Raw genomic sequence first — 16,870 nt, 5'->3', positions numbered from 1 at the left:
CCCTGCTAGTTTAGATGTTAGCCACTGACTGAGAAAAAGGGGAGCAGGCGAGGATCACCACTGCTTCCTGGTCATTCATTGCATTTAAAGGGGAGGTCAGTATTAGGGGCCCGGAATCTCATTGACATCGAGTCTCCTTTAAGGACTAAGGGGCCTAAAGATGAGTGCACCTGTAACTGACGCCCACTTCACGGCCCCTAGACAGGGCATGCTGCTGCTAACAGGCAGCGTTGGTAGAACCCACACGGAGCCTTTGCCAGTGATGGGCACCCTCACCCCAAGAGGCAGTATGACAAACAAGGCGCTGCACTGTGGGTACCATCCCAGAGCCCATCTGGTCCCCCTGCCCCAAGATCTAGTGCCCCAGGCTGGGTGAATAGGAGGTAAAGCTCCTCCCCACCTGACGGATCTTCACTGCCCTGCTGCAGAGCCCCTCAATGCTAATTATTATTCCTCGTCAGCCCTGGCAAAAATGAGCTGGATTCTTATCTCGCCCTCATGCACTGGCAAAATCCCAGTTACGGACACTGTGTAACTGGAAGAGGCTTAGGCTGCAAACGTGCATCCTAAGAGGTCAGTTTTAGCTTCCTGCTGGAATCTGTAGCCCAGGATGTTAAGGCAAGAAGGGGAAAAATAATCATTCATCTTGCGAGCTGATCGCCTAACGTGAGCCCGCGCACACGCCCACTCCAAGAAAAGGGCAACAAAAATGATTAGGGGCATGGAACGGGCTCCATATGAGGAGAGATTAATAAGACAGCTTGGAAAAGAGAAAACTAAGGGGGGGATATGATAGAGGTCCTTAAAATCATGACTGGTGTAGAAAAAGTAAATCAGGAAGTGTTATTTACTCGTTCTCAGAACACAAGAACTAGGGGTCACCCAATGAAAATAAACAGGCAGCAGGTTTAAAACAAACAAAAGGAAGTATTTCTTCCCCCAATGCACAGTCAACCTGTGGAACTCCTTGCCAGAGGATGTTGTGAAGGCCAATAACAGGGTTCAAAAAAGAACTAGATAAATTCAGGGAGGATAGGTCCATCAATGGCTATTAGCCAGGCTGGGCAGGGATGGTGTCCCTAGCCTCTGTTTGCCAGAAGCTGGGAATGAGCAACAGGGGATGGATCACTTGATGATCACCTGTTCTGTTCATTCCCTCTGGGGCACCTGGCACTGGCCACTGTCAGAAGACAGGACACTGAGCTAGATGCACCTTTTGTTCTGATCCAGCCTGGCCGTTCTGATGTTCAAGGAACAAAACATCTATTCGAGCTCCTGAGGAGCCCAGGAAAGAAAGGTCTAGCGGTGAGGAAGTGGGACTGGGCCTCAGGATACCTGGATTCCATTCCTGCAACTGCTGTGTGCCCTTAAACCAGGCAGGCATCCGCGTACCTCCCTTCCTTCATCTATAAACTGAGACTAATACTGACTCGGGGCTTGAAAATAATCCACTTGTCAGCAGCAGCCAAGTCGCTTCTCCCCCAATCAGCAGGGAGGCCTGTGCCAATGATGTCGACAGAATTTAAACTTCAGCCACCAAAAGTTTCCAGCCCTTCCAGCCACGAAGAACGTCACCTGCCAAACAAGGCCCAGTGCAGCACTAGAAAGAAAAGTTTAAGCTGCTCAGGCAAAAATTACTGCACAAGGGCCAAGATTTCCAGAAGCCAAGGGTGTCCGGAGCCCAATTTAAGATGCTTTAAAGGAGCATGATTTTCAGAGCATGGATGCTCAGTGCTTTCTGAGCATTTAAGGCATCTCCAATTGGGCATCCCCCCCCCCAAAAAAAAAATTTTAGCCATCCAAAATTACTACTTATTTTGGAAAATCTCAGCTAAGGTTTTCCGAGGCAGGAGCTGAAAGTCAGGGGAAATGAGACGAGCACAGCTAGTTGAGTATAATTTAGCTACTCCAGCATAACTCCCCCGTGTACACACACTGTCCTGGAATAAAATCACTTTTGTTGCAGAACAGCGTCCACACACAAAACAGAGTATTCTGCAATAGTGATGCTGGTCAATTTCTCCACGTAGACCACCCTGGACTTCTAAATCGTGCTCCTGTGTGCTGGACCCACGGACATCAATAAGAGCTTTGGGTGCGCACTACATTTCAAAGCCAGGCTGCTGATTTAGGAGCCTACATACAGAGTCAGATTTGTCAAAATAGCTTCGGAGCATAGGCCACGATGAAAGTCAATGGTACTCGTGCGTCTAAATCACTGCCACGCCCTTGAAAATTTCACTGTCAGGAGTTTAACGTTAGGTTCCCTCTTTCTGAAAATCTTGGCCCAGGTGTCATCATTATTCAGATACAGCTACACCGCAGACAAACCCCATGGAAGCACTTCTCAGAGCCGGGGCTAGCACTGCGAGGCTAAAAATAGCAGCGCAGGTGTTCCCACTCAACTCCCAGCCCTTCCCCTTCACCCAGTTTCCAAGCCCAGGCTCCAGCCCCCGTCCGAACAGCTACGATCTTATTTTCAGCCCCGAAGCCCGAGCCCCACGAGCCCGAGTCATTTGCCCCAGGCTCTGAGACGCAGCGTCACAGGCTTCTGTTCACGGTGTAGACATGTAGTTATAATGGGTCTAACCAACTCAAGAAGGAGCTTTCCCAAGAGATGGCAGGAGTCACGCAACCAACAGGAGCAGGTGACAGCAGCCTCGGCCCATGGATACGAACACAGCAGACCAGCCAGCCGATGAGCAGAAATGAGACCCAGGCCAACGGCAGGAAGCTCCAACTGGAGTCAAGGCACAAACATTAACCAGGGAGGGAATTAACCATGGAAAAAGCTTCCCCGGGGGATTTTTGGTCTTGAAATCCAGACGGGACACCTTTCTAAGAGAGACACGTGACATGCACAGCCTGGACAAAGTTTGCTGAATTAAGTTGAAGCATTGTACGAGTTTGTTCTGTGGGGCAGACAACGAGGGTAAACCCTGGGAAGCGTTAAGAGCATCAAAGAACTCTTTGAAACAGTGTGCCAGACCAGAGTGACTTTTGGTTCAGTGGGTTTCCTACGAAGTCCCCAGCGGGAAGTGAACGCAGATGCGCCCTCCCCTTCTCCAGCCGTGCAAAAACCCAGCCTTGTGAAGCTATACCCTAAGCAGAGACCTGTTGTCTATTAATCACCTGCTCCTGGAATCTCTATATCAAAGAGTCCAGCTGGATAAAGACCAGGCTGATTTATTCATGCAGCCAAACCTTTTGTGAACTTGTAACCTCAGAGAAACCCCAGGAAAGGTTTGAAGGACTGACCCCTCTCAGAGCCCTTGCTGAAGCTGGGGGAAGATCTCTGCTAAGTTTATTAACATGCGGGTGGGTTCTTTTATTGTGTCTTCTCTGTAGGGCTTTCACCTTAAAAATAAATGTGCTTGCTAAGGGCGGGTGGTGTCTACACAGAGAAAGCAAAGCGAGCAGGCTGAGCAGTCTGACTTGCAGTGCAGGCAGGGAGCTGTGCATCCTGGAAATACCCCGTTCGGGGGGGACCACATGTCTCTACCCCAGGAGCCAGGAGTCTAGAAGTGGGTGTCCTTGCTGGACGATGAGGGGGGAATACAGGTGCTGCTGCCCTGGCTGTGACATAGACACTGCTCCAGCCAGCAGTTATGGGCTTGATGCAGAAAACACCGGGTGAGTTCTCTGGCCTGTGCGACGCAGGAAGTCAGACTAGGTGATAACAATGGTCCCTTTGTGCCTTGCTCTATGGAGGAGCCAGTCCAGAGCATCCTCTCTAGCAGCACTGGACCTGGGGACCAGCGAGAGCAGACCCAGCTGTCCCTGAAGAAGTTACCTCCACAAAACAAGGAGGCTGCAAAGACCCGCAACTGCCATTGAGCCCAGAGGGATAAAACTTGCTCCGAAGAACAGGACCAAAGCCAGATGGGTTGGGGGTGGAGAGGGTGGAAATCAATCCATCACTTTTGCAAGGTCTGTTTGTAAATAAAGCAGCCAGCTGGCACTTCCCGGCTGGTCTCCCGTCTTCCCACCTCAGCACCTGCCCCCCTCCTGGCTGCCTTCCACCTAGACACACACACACACTGGGCATCACAGTGTGTGTTACGGGATAGTAATGCAGAACCAACGTGGAGGCGCACAGGAGGGCAGCATCTGCCACTTGGCCCAGCACAAGACCTCGAGGGGCTGTCAGCTGGGATTGGCCTGGCTGCATCAGCATTTCAGGGATACATGGGATGGGGGAAAAATGCCCATAGGGTTGGATCTAATTATTCGTGTGTGTGTTCCCCGCCCCCCATATTTATAAAAAAGTTAAAAATCTTTCCCAACCGGCATCCAGAATCGTAGCCCAACAGCACCAGGGTGCAGTGGATGAACTAGATATGTCTGCAGCATTTACAGCGTCTATGCTTGGCACGTGGGATTTTCACCCCACCAAGAAAGACCTCCGTAAGCTGGTGGATAGAGGCAGAACAAGACCTAGTGGTGCCAAGTTAAAGCCAGACGAATTTCAGGTCGAAATAAGGCCTAGATTTTTTTTTTAACAGCGAGGGGGATTAACCACTGGAACAAACTGCCACGGGAAGTGAGGGGTTCTCCATCTCTTCACAGCTCCAGCTCTCAACCAGATGCCTGTCTGGAAGAGATTGCAGCTAGTACAGGTGTAAGTGGGTGAAATTCTCCGGCCTGCGATATACTGGACGTCTGGGTAGATGATCCAATGGTCCCGTCTAAGGCCCAGATTTGTCAAGATATTTTGGCACTGCTGCGCACAGCATTGCAACACCAAATTGATTTAGGAGCTTAAGGGTCATTTTCAAAAGGGATTTAGACACCTTGGGAGCCAAAAATCCCACTGACAACTAGGTGCTTCCATCCCTTTGGAAAGTGATCTTTAGGCTCCTTGCTCAGGTAGGCCGAAGGACCATTGCAAATCAGGAGGTAAGAGTCTAAAAAAGGAAAATTCAAAATGTGACCAAAAAGTGGCCAAAAACAATAAAATCCATGATTTTGTTCACAGAAAACCCTTTGTTTTTTGGCCCAGCTCCAGGGAGAGCCCAGACAAGGAATCTGCCCAACACCCCCCAGCCAAGGCAGTGCAGCCTAATGCACAGTGCACCAGACTAGGAATGAAGAAAGCTGACTTCCATTCCCAGCTCTGCCACAGACATATGGGCAAGTCACCACCTCGCTCTGTGATTCAGTTTCCCCTCTCACCTTTTGTCTATCCAAAGGGCAAGCTCTTTGGGGCAGGGACTGTCCCTCACTACGTGTCTGTGCAGCACCCAACACAGTGGGACACTCCTCCAGACAGGGGACTTTTAGATGCTAATGTAACTAAAAGATTATGACCAGTAACCGAGAGGCCATATCTGCCCTAGGACACGTATCCACTGGGTTCCCTCCACCCTCAAAGCAGTATCAAAATTAGCTTAAGGGCTTGCAACTAGCAAAACAGGACATCACCGTTTCAGGATTCATAGATCTTAAACCACAAGGACTGGACCTCCTGCATAGCCCAGGCCAGACAAGTCCTCCTAGAGAGACCAGATGTCCTGATTTTATAGGGACAGCTCCGATTTCGGGGTCTTTTTCTTGTATAGGCTCCTATTACTCCCCATCCCCACCTCAATTTTTCACATTTGCTGTCTGGTCACCCTAAGTCCTCCCAAGTCCTGTACTGAGCCATGGAAGCCAGTCTGGCTCTGAAGACGTCAAAAGACCAAGAAGCTACCACCTCTCTTGGTAAATTCTTCCCTCTTCCCAGAAAGAGCTGTAGGGGGGCTTTGTGGCTGAACCGTGGTTTATTCCTGCTTTATTAACAAGGGCAAGAAGCCTCCCTGCCAGAACTCTCCAGGATCCAGGTTTTACCCTAGGTGTTTACCATGCAGGCATTTGAAAACGGGGACAGGTATTACAGGAGGGAAGGTGAGTTTTAAACTGCCCAGCTCCCTGGAGATGGGTTATGTTACATTGTGCTACTGCACTTAGGAGGTATTTGTGATTCATGCCACTTGCGTCACCTTTAATCTAAATCAAATAAACAAACATGACAGTTAAATCAGGGTGAGATGACACAATGCTTCGCACACCTGTCACTGCCTAGAGTCCTATCCCTGCTAGAGGAGCCAAGCCAGAGATCGCACTAGTAGGAAATGGTAGCACGGGCACAGCTCTATGGGACTGTTCACCTACGGACCTCCCAAGATTCTGCAACAACAGGGAAACTGAGGCACAGAAATCAGGAACTGAGTGGGGACTAGAACCCAGGAATCCTGGATCCCAGTGTAAGGCCGTCCCCATTGCACCTCTCTGTCACCCTATTGCTTAGCCATGCCATGCAAAAGCAGGGCCTTCGATTAGAGATCTGTCACGTTTCATCTTCAGCTGGAGAATGTCTTAAAAACAACCGTCCCATCAGCTCTATGTAGATATTAAAGACTGCACTGTGTTTTTCATTGGGGGGGTGGGGGTGAGGGAGAAGAGAAGGCCCTTAGCTAATGTTCCTCTCCCATACTGCTCACACCGTACATGGTGCTGGTCGCCTACCCCTTTCCTCACCAGAGGTGGCTGCATTCTAGTGATGGGTGAAGGGCTTACCACCAGAATGCAACCGGCAAAGCACTTCAGGATCTGAGGGTGCCCGGTTGGGTGGATCCCACTTTGGGGCTCCAATCAACTCACAGGCCAAGCAGTGCACAGGATTCAATGCCACACACCACCAGGGAGAAATAGCCAGGCGTGTCTACACTGCACACAAGGGCATTGCAGCAGCATGGCAAGGCAGACCCGTGCTGGCTTTAACCTAGATAGCACAGGCAACAGCGGTAGTGAAGACGGCTTGGCACGCACTTCATCCCAGGGTAGCCTCCCCATGCAAGCCCACGGGCAAGTCTGAGTTCATGCTGGGAGTGCTAACCCTTGCTGCCTACATTCTCGTTACCTGTGCCAGCTAGATCAGAACACCCCCACGCAGCACAGACAGACCCCGACAGCATGAGGGGGGTGGGTGTAACTTACACTCACTTGAAGGCTCCTGTGCCCCGGCCCGGCAGAGTAAGGGGCCAAAGGCCACTCTGACCCTACTGCAGCACAGATACGGAGCAGCAGCTGTGCCACGGCGTGGACGCTTCCTGCATTGATGGAAGGGGTTTGTGGTGAGCTCCGAGAGGCGGTGGCTTGATAGATGGAAGAATGTTTCTGTCAACCTAGCCGCGTCCACACCGGGGGCTACAGTGCTCAGGCCACCGGATATTTCACAGCCCTCGAACGATGCAGCCCAGTCGATCTCATTTTTAACTGCAGACCAGGTGTTAGCACCAATGAGAATCACGCGCACTGCTTCTTGGGCAAGCCACTTCCCTGCTCTGTGCCTCGGTTTCCCCATCTTACGGACAGGGATAAGGATACTGCGCTCCTGAGGAAAGTGCTTTGAGATCTATCGATGAAAATGGCTAGATAAGAGCTAGAGGGTTATTTATCATTATTAGCATCATTGATTATCGATGGCCTGGATCAGCCTGCCTGAGAGATCATCTCTCTCTTCCCATGACATGCTGGAGATCAGCGGAGGCCCTGATTCTACAGCCCTCTCGATAAGACAGAGGGGCGGCTAGCAGGGGGGTCTGTGCAAGCCCTCGCGGGCCTGCCCTACCTGTTGACGTCCAAGGCACCTAGCAAGGCAGGGGGACCAGCACGCAGGTCAGCATGAGGGGGTGGAGAGAGGACAGTTCTGTCCATCTTAGGGCATGTCCACCCTGTAATAAAACCCAAATGGCTACACCGCAACTGTCTGGCCCCACAGCCGAAGTCAGAAGACACAGGCCAGCCACAGGTGTAGACAAACCCTTAGGCACTTACATGGCCCCTCATTACCACAGCATCTGAGTCCGTCCACAATCTGCCTCATATTTATCCTCGCAGCAGCCCTGGGGGAAACCGAGCCACAGAGAGACCAAGCACCCGAAGTCACACAGGGAGTCAGAGAGAGCAGGGGATTGAATCTAGAGCTGCCTGGGACTTGGGCAATTTAACCACTGGACCATCCTCTCTCGCAGATAGAACTTGGTTGCTACCTGCTGTCTAGCAGAGGAGCCCGGATGACGGAGCAGCCTGGCTGTTTTTGTCATTTAAACGTCAGACAGGGGCTAGGATCCTTCACACAGGAAGAAGGGAGGCGGTCAAGGGGGAGCGAAATTGCTATTCCAAAGTGAAAGAAAGTTCAAAGGACCAGAAGGGACCACTGTGATCATCCAGTGTGGCCTTTTTGTTCTGTATCTGTACAGCTCCTAGCGCCACAAGGTCCTGGCTAATGACTGGGGCTCCAAGGCACTACCATAATACACCTAATAAACAATAATGTGCAGCACCCAGCACAGTGGGGCCTAGTCCCTGACTGGGGCTCCTAGGTGCTACCGTAATACACCTAATAACTATTAATAATCACACTCATAAAAGAGGCCAGAGAATCCTTCCCCCATGTCCCGGGATGTCTGCAGAAGCCAGGTCGCTCTTTGAGAAAGAGATGCCCGATCTCAATGTAAGGACTCCAAGCGACAAAGAATAAATGAGTCAACGTTCCAGCTTAGCAGCCGAACAATTCCCTCCTACACCCGTAAGGCCTGGGATCGGAGACAACACCCGCTTGTGTTCCAAACACTGTTTTTTTGGTTCCATACAGCTAGCTGGCTGGATACAATAGGACAGCTTTCCCCTGCTGTCCCCCACATCATTGCCACCTCCACCCCCTGCCGGGCCTGTGCAGCGTGCACCCCTCGGCTGGAGCAGAGCAGCAGCTGGCTAAGAGAAGGAGGGGGCAAGGCCTGGGGAGCACAGCCAGGATCTCACATGGGCACTACGGGAGGCTGGGGCTGCTGCCGGCTCCGCTAATCAGATGTCCGCAGATGGCAGGGCGAGCCTCAGAGAGCGCACTGTTAAAACCCACACCTGCCCGCCACGGTGAGATGCTCAAGGTGCCCCGGCTATTGGCCGCGCTGGCTAGAGAGGGGCTTAGGTGGCACAAGTACCCCAGCAGGGAAGGAGCAGGGGAGGGCACAGCAGACACTGTTCCACTTGGGCAGATAAACTCCAGCCCTTCCCAGGTAAAAGCACCAAGAAGTAGGTCACCAAGACGCTTTTCTCACTGGCTGGGGAAAGCTGTGGCTATTCATAGCCCTGAACGCCAGCTCCACCGCCCCACCTCTCCTCAGCTGAGAAGCTGGAAAGAGGCCACGACAAAATTTACTTAACTCTCCATTGTTTGCAGTTCCCTCCTAGAAGCTCAAACACCAAGGAAAAAAAAAGGCTTTCTTCCCCACCCCCCTGGGTGTCCTCCAGCCTTCACCCCCTCCTGGATACAACCAGCTGAGCTTAGAGCTTTGCAAGACTTCACGCATTTCGCCTCCCGGTTCTGATCCGCCAGCCAGACCTCTCTCACCCTCAAAAAACCAGGCAGCAGCCCCCACACCACACAGACACACACAGACACAGCCCCCCCGACTTCATACACACACGTGGAATCAGAGGCCAGGTACAATCCCAGAGCTGCCAGCTCTCATGATTTTGTTGCAAGTTTTGCAATCTTTGGTGGAACAGAAGAATTGCCAGACTGGAACAGGTCCATCTAGCCAGGATCCTGTGTCTGACAGCGGCCAGCACCAGCTGCTTCAGAGGAAGGTGTAAGAACCCCATATTAGCAAGACGTGGGATAATCTGTCCCCGTCCTCCCCAAATGGTCTAATCATGATCTCTAATTATTAGAGATTGGCTTAAACCCAGAAGCATGAGGTTTAATGTCCCCGCCTAAATTTGTTGTCAGTCATTACGATAACTCTGGACATTCATGTTATCCACATAAAGGTTCAACCCCTTTTAGGATCCTGCTAAATTCTTGGCCTCAATGACTTCCTGTGGTAGTGAGTTCCACAGGCTAATCAAACAGTGGGTGAAAAAGTATTTCCTTTTGTCAGCGTTTAATTTCCACCTTGTTCCTGTGTTATGAGATGGGGAGAACCGACATTCTCGACCAGCCTTCTCTAGGCTTTATTTTCATTAGCTTATATATTCTTTGATCACTTCCCATATTTTCTTCTGAAAGCCACAGCTCCCAGAGGCATGCGATTACAAGACTCAGTACTGCCAATGTCAAGTATTCAAAAATCTTGAGCTGGGTCCAAAAAGCGTGAGATTTGTAATTTTTTTTTAAGCCAGATTGTTTTTTAAATTATACACTTTGTGGGATTTTTTATTGGCCTATTAGATTTTGAGCGTTTATGGTGCATTCTGGACATATTTTCAAGCTTCTCTCTGCAACCACAAAAGCTAGACACTTTACTTTAAAAGATAAAAGCTGGGATTCTCACACAGTCACGTGATTCCAAGCACAGGGGCTTCACCAAATATTATGAGACATGGGATAAAATCGTGAGAGTTCACAAAGTATGTTTTCAGCGCTCCCGATTAAAGGGAGGCAAAAACCAGAAACCCAATTTCACTATCCTCGCACCAAAAACTCAGGATTTTAAGCTATCAGGATTTGGTGGGGAAGGGGGTTGTTTGAGTTTTCTACCAGATCCCTTTGGCCTTGTCTATATGAGAAAAGTTGTATTAGTTTAACTAAAATCTATATTAAATCCATCTAGTTAAATCAGTGCAAATCCCCTAATGAAGATGCACCTAAAACTGCTTCAGTCAGTAAATTACAGGCGCGAGCTGATGCAAGCATGGGTTTGCACCACTTTAACTAAATCTATCTAAAAACTGATTGAATTACACTGGTGCAACTTTCCTCAATGAGACAAGAACTGGACTGGAAAACCGGTTTCTAATCCAGATAGCAGGAGTAGCAACCGTGTTGTGCACCACTGCAAATCCCTGGGGAGCGATTCTCCAACACCTTGCACTTCATGCATTCATTTACACCAGTGCAATCTGCCTGTAACAGGCAACTAAATCACAATGCTTTCACAGCCACTCCGCCCTCCCTTTGCATGGGTGTTACACCAGCCTGGCATGATTTTGCACAAGCAAATCACACTGTAAAATGGGCCTGGTTTGTACCCACGCCAGGAGTTGAAACAGGCAGCTTTGGTTAAGAGATCCAGAGCAGCCTTGGGATGGATTATTTGCTCCCTCAGCTTCCCTATCTCAGTCCTCTAGTTAAACAGCCCCCAGCTCCTTCTGGCAGCAAGAATCCCGCTTGGGCCCTCTCCGATTCACGAGCAGGAGCTGCAGAGAGAGACCCGTCATAACATGCCCTCCCAGCCCAGATCCTCAAGCTCCAAGGAGGAACAGCATGGCATAGGCCAGCGGGCTTCACCTAAATGCAGTGCAGACCCGGGGCATTTCCACAGGCAGGGGCAGAGAAGTCCCGTTTCCTAAGCAGCCCTGTCTTCCCGCCCCACAGTGTGCAATGGAGAGCTTACCTGCACCAGCTCACTCTCAGCCCATCCTTACACGCTGCCAACTGCAACTTCCAGACCATTGTGCCTCCTCTTTCCACCCCAGGCTCCTTCCCATGGGGCCTCCTTGCAGATCAAAACCTTTGACAGTCAAAGCCACCTCATTAGCTCCAGACAACATGAGCGGGGAAGTGAGCAGCCTCAGGACACAGCCTGATCTTCACCTCAAGGACAGGGCAGAGGCTTGGAATGGGGAGGCCAGCTGCTCCCATCACCCTCACTTTAACCTCTGCGTCCACCCCGCCCGACGCCTGACCCGGGCACCAACCAGCGCAGAAATCCTGCTAATTTACATGAATGTGGAGCCACGAAGCGACACTGTAGAGAAGGCGCCCGCAACTGGGCAGCCAGGACACCATCACAGCATGTCCCTGGGCCAGGTGCTCTGCCTCAATTTCCCCCATCCTAACCAGTACCCATCTCTGCTTTCCTTGACCCTCATTCCTCTAGCATCTGTGCACCCTGCAATCCGATTTACTTATCCTCACAGCCCCCCTGCGCGGCAGGGCAGGGCTACTGTCCTCAGTGTACAGATGGGAAACTGAGGCACGGAGTGGCTAGGCCCAGGGTCACACAGGAAGTCTGTGGCAAAGGAGGGATTTGAACCCAGGCCTGCCCATCAGGCTTGGCAAAGCGAAGCCATTCATGTTTGAGAAGTAGGGCTGGCTTCCTGGAGGGAAGGTTTTACACTCTTTAGCAGCTCACATTCTGAAGCAAATATGCGTGGGGGCGGGGGGATTTTTGTTTCTTTACAAACTCCTATTAGTAAATATTTATACTTACTTCAGTGGCACTTAGTCCCAGCCAAAATTGGGCCCCACTGTGCCAGACACTGTACAAACCTGGCAAGTGACAGTCCCTGCCCCAAATTCACTTCACCCAACAAACCAAGCCTGGTCAACCCACCAGAGCTCTAATCCCAGAATCTCCAAGTGTCTGAGTAACTTGCCATGCTCCTAGCGTCAGGTCAGAATTATCCTCATCTCCCCGACCAGAAGGCAGAGTCACGGAGAGGGGAAGTGACTTGCCATCCAGCAGCCAAGCCGGGAAAGATGCTTAGGCGAGTCCTGTTCCCCCAGAGATGGGAACAGAACCCAGCAGGGCCAACTCCTGCTCCTTCCTCTAACCACCAGACCACATTGCCTCCTTCCCACCCATGGAAACCCAGTCACATCTGGAGGAGCTGGCGGCAGCTGCTCAGCTGCTTGCACCAAGGCTGCGTGCAGTTTTAGGGCTGGAATGTTACGCTGCCATAATTACAGCTCCCGCACCCCGGGACTCAGCCACCAACGTGCTCGAGCAGTGGGAAGAGTGGAGGGTGAGACGGCATCTGCAGGGCAATGCAAAACATACCTTCGAAGGTGCCTACAGTGCAGGAGGCCAGATCCTATTTGCAGTTTAGGCTGGTGCAAATCCAGAGCCACATCGATGAATTCGCTCTGGGTTTACACCTGTGCGGCTGCAAACAGAATCTGGCTGGGTGTCTGCCTATGCCGGACCACGGGCAGTCATCCGCAGCCATGCGAAGGGCGCACAGAATGCTACCAGATCACAAGAGTGATACGCTCCCTTCGCACGGCTGCAGACAGCCACACAAAGGACAGGACAACGACAAGTCAGCCCCTCTATCGGGGCCTGTCACTGAGGTGCCACATAGGACGGGTCCACCTCGCATGGAGCCCTTTGCAGGGTCAGGCCCTAAACAAGCAGTGCAGAATCCCCAAGTCTAGACACACACGCAGCCTATTTGCTCTCCTCTCATGACAGCCCATGTGCCTTTGGCACAGGATTCCCCCTCACAGCTGTCTTGTCTGCTTTGCGTCTCCACAGGATGAACCTTAGAGTTGAGCTCAAAGACCCTCACAGAAGATCAGAGACCCATGGCGCTGCATGCACCACTAACAGCCCCAAAGAGCTTACATTCGAAGGAGACAAGCCCGGGAAAGAGCAGGAAGAGAAACTGAGGCACAGCAGGGCAGTGGCAGAGTTAGGAACAGAACCCAGGTCTCCTTTCTCCCAGTCCAGTGCGCTACCTCTAGCTCATGCAGCCACTCATGGAAGACTCACCATTTCTCCCCTCTAATGCACCACACATCTCCTCTCCGCCCCAGAACCTGCACTTCAGCACACTTGGTGGGACCCTCGCTGAGCCATGATCACCCCAAGCGAAGGTGTCACCATCAGCTTTGAGACTCCACAGCTCCCTGCCTTTGCAAGCTCTTCACCTCCCCAAGGCAGGTAACCCGAGCTCAGGGGCACTGGGACAACGGGTCTCACTGGGGTGCTGAGAACCACTGAACCAAGCTTTAAACCCTGCCGAGGATGGAAGCCACTTCCAGCCAGGCGGGCCCCCTAGTTCCAGCCCCCCTGCAAGCCTTGCTCATCTCTCCTCTGCATTGGCTAGGGCTTCACCCCACACAGAGCCCCGTGCAATTCGGCTTCACCTACAGCTCACGTGCAATGCCCCAGGCACGGAGCTCTTCCAGGCCAGACAGCGTCACCAGTTCTCCCCTGGAAAGCAGATTCCACCCCACGCTAGTAGGTTAATATAAGAATCACTGAGTGATGTTTTCTGGCCTGTGTGATGCCTGAGGTCAGGCCAGATGATCAGACATCCCTTCCAGCCTTGAAATCTACGAACCAAAGTTCAGTCGAGTTTTGCTTGAAGGCCTCTGACATCACTTTAACCCTTGATTACTATTCTTCCCTCCGCAGCACGACAAACTAAACACCCCAGGCAACCAGGCTCCCCTGAGCCTCCCAGCCAGGAAAGGAGCCATCTCCTCATCGAAATGAAGTCATCTGTTCATTAAGTCAGAGCGATTCAGAGCAGCAGTAACGCCAGGGGAGTCGCGCCGGTGTTAAGGGAGATCAGGATCAGACTCCGGCTGCCTCCGAGCCCAGATCAGTCCCAACACAATCCAGAACTGCTGTGATTAAGCAATAGCCAACCCCAGGGGCCCTGTGAAGCTAATTTTCTTTTAAGCCTCCTCTTCAGTTACTACTTCAAGGCCTGAAGGGGAAATTGACTCACCCACCCTTCCATGATGAGAAAAGCTTCCCAAGCCAGACAGAGACCTGGGGCCGGATTCTGGTCTCACACCTGGGGTAAACGGGGAGTTAACTTTGGTGCTCTGGAGTAGGACTGGTGCAAGTGAGATCAGAATCCAGCCCCTCGCTCTCACAGATCCAGGCGAGCAAAGCTGGCCGAGGAAAGCATGACAGGCAGATCCCAGTGAATCTGACTGAGTGCGTCGAACAGTTACACCTCTCCTCATCCCCAATCAAAACTTATTTTTGCTACTGCCTCAAAAAAAGGGAATATCCACCGGGTGAAAATGATACAAACTCCCCTGGCCTTCTCCAAATCAAGATGATATTAGCCCAGCTGCCAGGCCAGGTCACCATCTTTCGTTTGCATGAATCGTGCAATGATACATGAGGTTACTATATCAGAGGGCAGCCGTGTTAGTCTGGATCTGTAAAAGCAGCAAAGAATCCTGTGGCACCTTATAGACTAACAGACGTTTTGGAGCATGAGCTTTCGTGGGTGAATACCCACTTCCTCTCATGCATCTGAGGAAGTGGGTATTCACCCACGAAAGCTCATGCTCCAAAACGTCTGTTAGTCTATAAGGTGCCACAGGATTCTTTGCTGAGGTTACTATAGTTTTCTAAATTTGCACCAGCTCTGAGAAATTCCCCCTCTGCACCACAGGGGCATTCAAGTCTTATCTAGACTGGAGAGTTTTTGCACTGATGTACTTACCCCAATGCAGAGCCCTAGTGTAGACACACTAGCGCTGGTGTAAAAAAAAAAAGCTGATTTGCACCAGTGATGGCTCACCCTGCTTTCACCTGGATGGGAGCACACCACTGTTTACACCAGCGCATGACACTTTTTGCACTGAGGTTTGCACTCGTGCAGCTATAATCATGCACAGCCCTGCCCTACACCGCATGGATAACCCAGACATTAAAACACACCAAGCTTTTCTGTATGGGGAGGAAGGTGTCAAACACCTTCTCGTTCTTCCACCTGGCAGGCACTTAAATTCACACCATGAATTTCACATTTCATTTTTCCAGGGCAAATTATTTTTAAACCAAAGGCCAAAAAAAGAAAAAAAAAGAGACTTGTAGGAATATACTCAGACCACGTCCCCCCTCCTCCCCTGTGCCCCCAGTTTGATCCCAGACCCTCCAGCCTCACCTACAGCGCATGTGGTATCTATTTCACCGGGGGGGGGGGGGCGCACACAATATAAGGGTGGTTTTGATCATTCAAAAGGGACCCAGCAGCCTGCAGACAACCCCCTTCTTGAACGTGCTCCATCTGCAAAGGCCAGGGGGCGAGGAAATGAGCCATGTACCATGCCCCCCCCCCGTACAAACAAAATAAACCACCACACACACAAGAGGTGGGAAATAAATAGCAGCCCGCTTCTCATCTGATCAGGATCCCTGCTTTAAATAAAAAAATCTTTCCCTCTCCATCCCCCACCGCACGCATTCCCCACCTGGCCACAACCCCAGGAAAGTCCCTGGCTTCCAAGGCCTTTTTGTGTTGTGGGGGGGAAGAGAAGCAACAATTAAAATCCTGCACATTATCCAAGCCCACAAACAAGCCCCCCTCTACTCCCGTGTTAATCTCCTCTTGCAAACCTTCCCCCCACGCCAACCCTTCCCCTCCTGCCCGGGACTCACCCCGACAATGGGAGCGCAAGAGCCTGCTCTGCTCCTTCGCATTCTCGGGCGCAGGGTGGATGCAAACTTCGCTCCGACGCTCCCGCAGGCTTCACGCCGTATTCTTCAGAGGGCGAATTCCCTCACCATCGCCGCGCCCGGGCAGCCAGCGGCCAATTCGGTTTAAACCCAGGAGGCAGTTTCTCTTTTGTACCCTCCTTTGCCTTTTGTTAGCTCCCAACCTCCCCCCCGCCGCCTCCCTCCACACACACAAAACTGCAATTTAATTGTGGCCTTTGTCTTCCTCGCCACACACACCTTCCTCCTCGCAATAACAGCAACTGGAAAAGCCAAAAGCGTCGCTTCCAAAATGCCCCTTCCCCAATCCACGGGAAATGCCCTCGGTTCACCAGCCTGCGGCTTCCCTCACTTGGAGCCGCCTGCAAAAGGTGGAAAAAAAAATCCGGTTGGAAAGAAAAGCGCCTGGAACCTGCAGATTCCTCCTGCCAGCCTGCGTGTGTGTGAACACAAGTCCCGGAGCCCCGGCACCCCCCCAGGCTGTTCTAGGAACCGGTTCCCTCTCCCTCCAGCGCTCCCATTGTCTCAGGGATGAAGTTCCCAGAGTCCCACCCCCCTCGTAGTGTGTTGGTGTTAAAGGCAAAGAGCAGGCGACGGGGGGAGGGAAGAGCATTGTCTGGCCGTTTTCTAAGATTCCTGCCAGAGGAAGGGGCCATCCAGCCCTCCCAGATTTTAGCTGGGGGGCGGGG

The 16,870-nt window shown here is 51.7% G+C and overlaps 1 protein-coding gene across 1 annotated transcript in view; it reads right to left on the bottom strand.

Annotated features, from left to right (window-relative positions):
* VANGL2 (VANGL planar cell polarity protein 2) overlaps positions 1-16,642 on the bottom strand; it is a 44,929-nt gene extending 28,287 nt beyond the window's left edge. Inside the window, exon 1 of the mRNA XM_030542421.1 lies at positions 16,125-16,642. The gene's annotated coding sequence lies outside the window, so the exon portion shown is untranslated. The remainder of the gene's footprint in view (positions 1-16,124) is intronic.
* Between the last annotated feature and the right edge of the window lie 228 nt (positions 16,643-16,870).

Source organism: Gopherus evgoodei, chromosome 24 (assembly GCF_007399415.2).
Source record: "Gopherus evgoodei ecotype Sinaloan lineage chromosome 24, rGopEvg1_v1.p, whole genome shotgun sequence".
In the NCBI taxonomy this organism is placed as follows: Eukaryota; Metazoa; Chordata; order Testudines; family Testudinidae; genus Gopherus; species Gopherus evgoodei.
Note: the sequence above shows the minus strand (reverse complement) of the source record. Positions and strands in the feature narration are given on the sequence as shown.